Here is a 9,361-nt window from a genome sequence, read left to right as displayed (position 1 = left end):
GCATCTTCAGATCATTCTGACTACTGCGCTGGGGAAGTATGGAGATAAGGCTTGTGACATACGTGTTTGAACCAAAAGCAAAATCTTTCACAGTCATCAGAACCGAGTGACTTAGGCCACCCATAGCTTTTTCAGCACCCCTCACATTCATTTTGCAAGAGGAAACTCCACCTCAAAGGAGCACTGGGGGCAGAGTGTCACAAATTTGCTTCCAAAAGAGGCCAAAAGTTAAATACTGCAACTACCAGGCACTCTGACAAATGCAAATTACTAATAACTACTGTAGTCAGGAGGCCTGGAGTAGCTGAGATGGGATCAAGATAAATTACTGCTGGGTGTGAGATAGAATCACACTCCCAGCAGCCCTGAAGTTTTGGCAGCTCCCAGACACAATGGGAAATGCATCCCTCCCAACCCTGCAGCTATTCATGTACAGCCCTTTTCCTCATATTTCACATCTGTTCCTCCTACACCTGTGAAGTGCAGCCAAGCTCTGACATCTGGGCTGCAAGCTCTTCCAGGAGTCTCTCCCCATGCAGCTGAGTCTAACGTGGGTCACTGTGTGAGCTGAGGTTCCAGATGTGTTCTCCCTGCCTCTGATGAGAAGCTCAGGTACATGGACTAAGAGTGCAGTATAAATACCTCCACAGAAGGGCAGCTTATACAGCCTCTCCTGTTGGATGAAATATCAGATCTACTCAAGCATGTAAAAAGAAAAGGAGAACTTGTGGCACCTTAGAGACTAACCAATTTATTTGAGCATAAGCTTCATCCGATGAAGTGAGCTGTAGCTCATGAAAGCTTATGCTCAAATAAATTGGTTAGTCTCTAAGGTGCCACAAGTCCTCCTTTTCTTTTTGCGAATACAGACTAACTCGGCTGCTACTCTGAAACCTGTCAAGCATGTAAGTGGCTTTGGGACAGGGACTGTTTGTTATGTGTGTGTGCAGCACCGAGCTGTACAGGGGCCTCTAGATGTTACTGCAACATAAAGGTAATAATAATAACAGTCTACGATGTGGGTTTGTGCCTAGCAGCCCCGAGATGAGGTAAGACCTGATAGCTGCACTCCTTTAGCTGCAGTGGTCAGGTCCATTGTTCTTGGAACAGAAGGGTCCGAGTTCTGTCCCCGATCGCACCTGTGGGATGCCTGTAGCCACACTGTGCAGTATGACTGACATGACGTAGCCTGCACCGTGCACCGGAGAGCATTGTCTCTCCTCATCCCCCACTCAGTTGTGTATGCTAGTGTAACCAATTAAGCAGCTAGAGCTTCTCTGGTGAACACAAGACAAGCATGGAGTTGTTGGCTGTTAGAGGTATGGGGAGGCAGTGGACACTGGATGTCTCCGCCTGGTATATGGGTACAATTCCCAGAAAAGGCTAGAGTCTACAAGCCTATCAGAAACATCTGGCTTGAAATCTCATTTTAAGGCAGGAAATTAATTTGGATGTTAAGCCATTTCCTTTCATCTCCATAGAGAGCAACTCTGGTGGCATGACCGCTGGAGAGCAGTATCTGGGAAATGCTGATTTTCATTAAATTGCAGCAAGGAAAGAAAGAGGTCACGGAAAATCCAGGGATGCCCTCACTGCCCACAATGCAACTTAATGAAAAGGAGTGGGAGCAATTTACAGCCAACACTTCTTATTGCTCTTACCTCACCTTTAAATTCTCCTTTTTCCAGGTTCTTACATGAGACCCTGTCACGGACTCACAGATCGTTCCCACTCTTGGCCCCGTGCGGACCACGGGGGGTGCCCCTTTCAGTGAGACAGCCCTTCTCCCAGGGGTCCACTCTCTCTCGGAGTTAAGCCCCTCCACCTCCTGAAGCTGCACCTCTCTGAGCCTTAGCACACCTTTTTCTCGCCGTGGGCCTCTTCAGGGAGTCCACTCGCGCTGGACCCCCAGGGCCTCCACCCCCCCCCTGAAGGGGATGATGCAACCCTGTTCTCTAGACCGGAGAGACTCTCAGCCAGCGTAAAACAGGAGGGTTTAGTTGAACACAGCACAGGAAACTCTCAGGGCCTCAGGCCTGGCCTCCCTCAGCACAGCACATCCAAGTCTCCCCTGCATCCAGGTGGGTTCTGCCTACTCCCTCTCTTCAGCCCAGACCCCCCCCCTGCTTCCCAGCTGGGCATCTGATATCACCGGCTCCAAGCCCCGCCTCTGTCCATTGTCTTCTCTCCAGGTAAACAGGGTCGTAAACAGGGTCACCTGGGCCTCCTCTCCTCTCTTCGCAGCCCATTGTCCTCCCACTGGCTGTGACTCCTGAGCTGGGCCTCTGGGTCACCAGTTGCTGGAGTCTCCATTCTCCATGCCAGTGGTTGGGGTCCCAAGTTCCCTCGCCGGTCCTCTGTAACAACAAACTCTCTCTCCCATCACCTCATTAAACCCGTAACACCTAGGGAAACTGAGTCCCACCCCCTCTGCATGCAAACTATAGGAAAACCAAGAAAATCCCCCATAGGAAACAAGGAAAAACAAGAAACTCTCCCCCACTTCGTCACAGACCCATTTCCAACCTGTCAAAGGGCCTTTAAGAGGTTCAGAACCCAGCTCTGACCTGTGCTTGGTTTTCCTCCTAATTCATGGGACTTAGAGAATTGAGAGCATGAGAGTCAGGGTTGATGAGAGATACAAACAGCAGTTTGTTCTCAGTGGGAGAGGGAGCTGGAAGGAGTGTCCATGTGCTGGAGTCTCTTGTGTCTGGCATGTCTTGTAACTGGAGTCTAGGAAAGGACCAGCAGTGGGTCCCTGCTGGGGAGAAGCAGGAACTGATTGGGAAGGATTAAGACTTTGGGAGTGGACTGATTTGGTGGGAAGGAGCCCCGAGGGAACTTAAGCCAAAGGTGAAGGCTCAGAATGGAAGTGTTGCCTCTATCAGACTTGAACTCCACTTCCAATATTAATAAATAAGACCCTGGAGGGGGGACTGTGTGGAGCTGTACAAAGTGTGATTAAACTGTAGAGGGGAGCTGAGACAAGGGGGCATGGGCTGTTGTAGAGAGAAGCCGTACCATCACACAACCCCACAAGGGTCATAACTATAGCAAAGGTTTGCACAAAGCCTGTGGGAATGTCAGTTCTGCTTCTGGACCAGAGCTTCTGACAAATCATACAGTTGTATTTTCACAAACCTCTATTACTGCTGGAGTAAATGGTTCCCTTCCCAGGCAAAACCAGTGCCGCTGTGGTGAGGTAAGTAACCCTGGCAGCCTTCAAGCTGATGAGCAGGAATTACAGTTTTATTCCAACATCATTGAGTACAAGGCAAACAGTACAGAGGTCTGGCTCTAAGAGACACCCAGGCAACAGCATTGAGCAATCAATCTACTTTGTCAGGCTTTGGGTACCTCCAGCAACCTGGCAGTGCTGAACTGTGTATTCTGTCGCAGATAAATTAAATTTAATGGATTTTCTAATCTTCTGCTCACTCTCCTCCCATGCCTCTGGCCCACCCACCTGAAACCACCACAGATGTACTAAGGATTCTCTTTATCCATGTAAAATATATCTGTATAAAAAGTCTGAATGGAGAAGGAGAGGGAGAGTAATGAACTGGCTGGTGTGTATGTTCCCTATTGGTCTTTGCTGGATGGAATCAGAACAGTTCCATCCTGTGGCATAGGCCCCGGCCTGCTAGCAGCTGATGGAGATTCTCCCTTAGCTCAAGCTGGGCTTTTGGAGCAAAAGGAGCTGAGCTCTGTCCCCGCTGCTGTTGTGAAGTTCCAGATGGTCCCAGTGTGCAGCACCATGACAACAGTGTAGTGCTTGTTGTTCGGTGGGTCTAACTGACCCTCTGTATCTATGGCAGAGTTATAATGATCTCATATAATCCAGATGGCAAAATGGCTGCAACTTGCACATGAAAATAGCAACTGATTTCTACCATGGGTGTGTTACAGTATTAACGCTGGCTACGGAGTGCGGGGACAAAGGCCGAATGGCAGGGGCAGCGTGACAGGAAGCATGCTCTGTTCCTGCCCGTGCTGTACCAGTTCGGCCTCTGACATACTTCAGTCTCTGGGGCTGTTAAGCCAGCACTGGCACTAAAACAGAAAAAGCAAGACATTTAGAGACAGTGGGTTCCCCCTCAGTCCACTAACTAGGACAGCCAGTGGGAGTTTTTCAATATCAAACTCATCAGGAGCAGCTAGCTCTCCAAGGCTCAGGAGTCCGGGCAGCTACAGCACCCCTCTGCCTTCTACTTAAGTTTCATCCAGGTCTGAGAACACTGAGGGAGGGGAGAGGGGGGAAGAAAGTAGTGACTCATGTCGAGAGGGAGGAGTTGGGGGCAGAAGGGACAGGAACTGCAGTTACCAGATGCTGACTCAGCATGCTTTTCCTCTTGGACCTTGCACAGTGAGCAGCCAGGAGGGACATTAATGTTTAACTCCATTTAATGCTGATTTGATGAGGGGAAGGTGAAGAGTATTTCTTCTCTTGGAGCCACTGTGCTGCTTGTACCACAGATATGAGGCTAGGATGACCAGACAGCAAGTGTGAAAAATCGGGATGGGACGGGGTGTAATAGGAACCTATATAAGAAAAAGACCCAAAAATCGGGACTGTCCCTATAAAATTGGGACATCTGGTCACCCTATATGAGGCCCTGGTGGCTGCATGGACTTTTTCATACAACATAATCCAAAGAGCACAATCCAACTGATAAGCTTCAGAAGGAAAGGGGGGAAATCAACAGCATTAACACTTTGGCCTCCATTTCCACGGTTTACTGGTCACACAAATGCAGCTGGAGGATAGACAGACAAACACTGTAAAGAAGAAAAGTAAGGAAAAGCTCTCTTCACTTGCCTGCAACCTACATTATCAATGATCCATTCAGAAACAGGACCCCCAGAGCCACCTGCAACCCAGCCTTCTCTGGCTTGTAGCATTTACAGCGTGGAGATCAGAGCAGGGCTCACAGGCTCTGCTGCAGGACCCATTTCTGTGTGGCTTTCTTCGATAATGTGTGTCTCTGGAAAATAACTCTCATTGTGCTGCAGCTGGAAAGTGGTAATTGGGAAGTGCTGATTTTCATTCCATCAGAGGGACGAGGAGGACGGGGAAAGTCAGGGATGTGTTTAATGCAGTAGGCGAGGTCCATGGAGTGGGGGAGAGGGAGGGGGTGGAGGTGATAACATAGTGTCTAAACAACATCACCCTTCTTTCTTGGGTTGTCGGTCACTTTTTCTCCACCTTGAATTCTTCACAAGGTGAATGAAATCGTCACTTGACAGCCTCAGTCAGAAAGCAGATCTAGTAGATAAAGCACAGGATTGGGAGAACTCCGAGTTCTGTTCCCAACTCTAACACTGACTTACTGTATAACCTTTGGCAAGTCACTTCCCCTTCCTGTCCATCAGAACGCCCATTTGTAAAATGGGGATAATGTTGACCTGCCTCTCAGTCAATGATTGTTACCAAAGCACTCTGAGATCCATAGGTGGAAGTGCAGAGGCAAATCACTAGCGCAGGATTGTAATAAATCCGTGGCTAGCTAGGAGCCCTCTGCTGGGCAACACACTCTGGGAAAGATGTGGGCAAATTAGAAAAAATCCAGAGGAGAGCAACACAAATGGTTAATCCGATGAAGTGAGCTGTAGCTCACGAAAGCTTATGCTCAAATAAATTGGTTAGTCTCTAAGGTGCCACAAGTACTCCTTTTCTTTTTACAAATGGTTAAAGGTCTAGAAAACATGACCAATGAGGAAAGATTGAAAAAAATGAGTTTGTTTAGTCTGAAGAAGAGAAGACTGAGGGGGGATATGATAACAGTGTTCAAGTACGTAAAAGGTTGTTATAAAGAGGCAAGTGGTAAATAATTCTTTTTATCCATTGAGGACAGGACAAGAAGTAATGGGCTTAAATTGCAGCAAGGGAGATTTAAATTAGACATTAGGAAAATCTTCCTAGTTGTAAGGGTAGTTAATCACTGGAACAAATTACCTAAGGAGGTTGTGGAATCTCCATCATTCTAGGTTAGACAAACACCTTCTCAGGAATGGTATAGATATTACTTAGTCCTGCCTTAATGCAGGGGACTGGACTAGATGACTTATTGGGGTCCCTTCCAGTCCTACATTTCTATGATTCTCTGCATGTCACAGTGCTGCTTGACACAGCCTCTTGGAACTTTGTAATGACAGAAATGGAACTCAAATTCCCCTTCTCCAAAAGGAAGAGCCCCTACCAAATGAGCTACAGAAGAATCACCATTAGCTGATCCAGAATACCGCCTATGAGGGCACTCTTCAGCACTTCTGTTGTTTATCTTTTCAAATAGAGGCCACACACGAGCCAAGTCCTTGCAGGGTGTCTCTATATTTCCTTTGTATTTGCATAAACCACAAATTTCAGATGAACACCCCTCCATGAAGGTGTTTGCGCCATTCACTTGAGCCTCCTCCCAGTTTGGTCCCCTCCCCTCCCCCTGCACTGCATATTGTACATATGGACAAGGGATTAAAAGCAGAGCACAGAGGGATACAATGAACCACTGGGTTAAATGGAGATCCAATAGCCATTAACAGTGACTTGAGACCCGTGGCATTAAGGAAGTAGTAGTTTATCAGAGATCTACTTCAGCCGCCACTATAAAATGAAATGCACACACTGGGAACGAAATGAAAAGCTATGCTTGTCAGCCTCTTTCTCCATCCCTCAGGAGGGCTGAGTGGGAAGGAATTCTGTAATTCAACATGTGAAAATGACAGTAAATGTTTTAGAGTTAAGGAGCCCATAGCGAGAAAGCACATGACAAAGGGTGATTGGAACAGACCGGGGGACCTATCCAACCATCCTTGCACTGCGGCTCTGAAATGTTCTGTGTCTGAGGGAGGCTGGAATTCTTTCACCAGGATGTAATGATGGCTTTTGCTTTATTAACCTCTGACATGACTGGATATCTCAGACCAAATCCTTCATTTGAAGGCCTAATTCTGAGGCTCTTTACCCTGTTCTACCAGTATAATCATAATTTAAACCCATTTTAAGGCCCTGCCCCATACAGCTAGAGAAGGGGACTTAGTGTAAATGAGAATCAGCTCCTAATTAGTATTTATTCAATCAAACCTCCTAAAATCTGCCTTGAGTTATACCCATGTAAATCTGGAGTAACTCTAATGTTATTCTAGATTTGCAGGGTAAATATGGGATCAAGATGATTGTGGCAGATACGAGGCCAGCTTTCTGCTCTCTGTTACGCCTGAGCAGCTCTGATGCAGTCAAGAATCTGGCTTGTGATAATATACAATGACTTCTGTATGTATTGCAATCAGTTAACCGGTTTGACTGTAAAATGCCACTGAACTTTTCCTCAATTGATTTTATCTGGTAAAATTAAGGTTTTTGTTAATTGGTTGAGATTGCATTCTTGTCATTAGGGGTAAGGAATGGTGGGTGGGGGCATACCCTATTTGCCTGAGTGTGGACTGAATAAGGACACTAGGATCTGATCCTGTGCTTGCTCTTTTATCTATGCTCCATAAAGAGTCAGTTCTAACTTCTTACACGTGTTTTCTGGAGCACTATGGTTCCATCCTGCCTAGAACCTCTGATCTTCAGTCCCAAATCTGCACATGCTTTTCTGATATATGAGCTGTGTGAGATCTCTCCTGGGACTTTTTATACAGCCCTCCTGATTGCCACTGTATTGTTTGTTGTGCTGGTTTTTCTGTTGCCTTGGCTCCATAAAAAGCTGAATGTACATACAGATAGAGACTGCTTGGAAATAAAGTAAAATTCCAGTTTAGTCACTGATTAAACTAGTGTTGTTGGGAGGGGACTTCTATGAACTTAATTGACTGGGTGTAGCTCTAAGAAACAGAAAGGGCATCTGGGTGTTAGCACTGGCCATATCACTGAATGCTGCCCTCAAATAATAGCTGCCCAATTTTGCAGCATGCTGAGACCATACGATAGGAAGCTGAGCAGCCTCAACAATTGATTGAGAATCAATGAAAGAACTCAGCCTCCATCACAGAGTACCAGCATATGTCAGGATTGACCCTAGGTGAAATATTAAACAGACTGTGGAGACAAAAATAAGTATTGGTCTTGATTCTCCTCTCCCATGTCAATAAGGAAAAACTCTACTGAAGTTAATTGAGCTCCACTGCTCTAAAAGTAATGTAAGAGGAGAATCCAGCCCATTTAAAAAAAAACAAAACCCTGTTCCTACGTTACTGACTATACCTGAGATTGTTAATCCAGAAAGAATAGTTAAAATCTCACTGAATTTTCACCATTTCTGATGATGTCATAAATAGATGGCCTGTTAGAGATTCATTTAAATAATTTATTAAAACAAATAAATGTGACAGACACTTTGCATTAAATTACATTAAAGCATGCAGTGCAAATTATATCTCGGCAACCTTGTGTCTTGTTATGGCTGCCTCCTTGCATCCCCTCACCCCCTTCTTGTTGTGTGCCACGTCCCTTGTCACATCTTGTCCTGATTTAGGTCCTGATCCTGCAAGCAGCTCTGAGCAGATCTCTGTACCCTCATGGAGCTCTCTTGAAGTCCAAAGGGCTCCACATGGATGGAGAAGTCTACACATGTAGTACTATCATCAGGACTGGGGCTTTAGACTGTAAGTTCTTTGGAACAGGGACTGACTTTTACTAGATGTTTATATAATGGCCTGTGGTCCTAATTCTGATTATGGCCTCTGAATGCTGCTGTAATGTAAATAAGTAATGTGCTAAAAAGGCTGTTTATCTTTTGCTATTTGAGCAGTGAAACTAAACACGCCAATTTCACTTTCTGGTTCTTGTGCACTAACCCAAGTACCTTCTGTTTGGATTCCCAACACTGCAGGGGACTCCTTAAATAAAAGAGAATTATTTTAATTACAATGCTTAAAAATAGTAAGTTTTACATTTGTATATTTAAGGAGAAGCACAGACTACTGCTCTCTGAGGAGGGGGTAAAATGGGATCCAGTGGGAGCCACCCCTCCTCCCAGCATCCCATGGGATCCAGAACTGTGCAGGGGAGACCTCCCCATTCTTGGGGCACTGGGACCCAGATGGTACCACCCCTCCCTCCATGTGGGCCTTCGAGAAAACCGCAGAGAGGAGCCAGCCAGAGACTCCAACCAGTAGAGACAGAAGCAGCCAAAGCAGGGATCTTTGGTCCTGGGGACATGTGGAGAAGTTTCTACAGTTTTGACTGGACTTTCTCTGTCCTGTGCTCCAACTCCCCTACACCTTCAGTCTCTTCACTTCAGCTTTGCTCTATACCTGACCCTATTATCGTCTTCTCCCCTGCCCTGTCCCCCTCACCACTTCCCTTTTCTTCCTGTTTAGCGGATCCCCTCCTCAATAAACTCCCCCGCCCCAAAACAGT

This window comes from Chelonia mydas, chromosome 20, assembly GCF_015237465.2.
Source record: "Chelonia mydas isolate rCheMyd1 chromosome 20, rCheMyd1.pri.v2, whole genome shotgun sequence".
In the NCBI taxonomy this organism is placed as follows: domain Eukaryota; kingdom Metazoa; phylum Chordata; order Testudines; family Cheloniidae; genus Chelonia; species Chelonia mydas.
Note: the sequence above shows the minus strand (reverse complement) of the source record.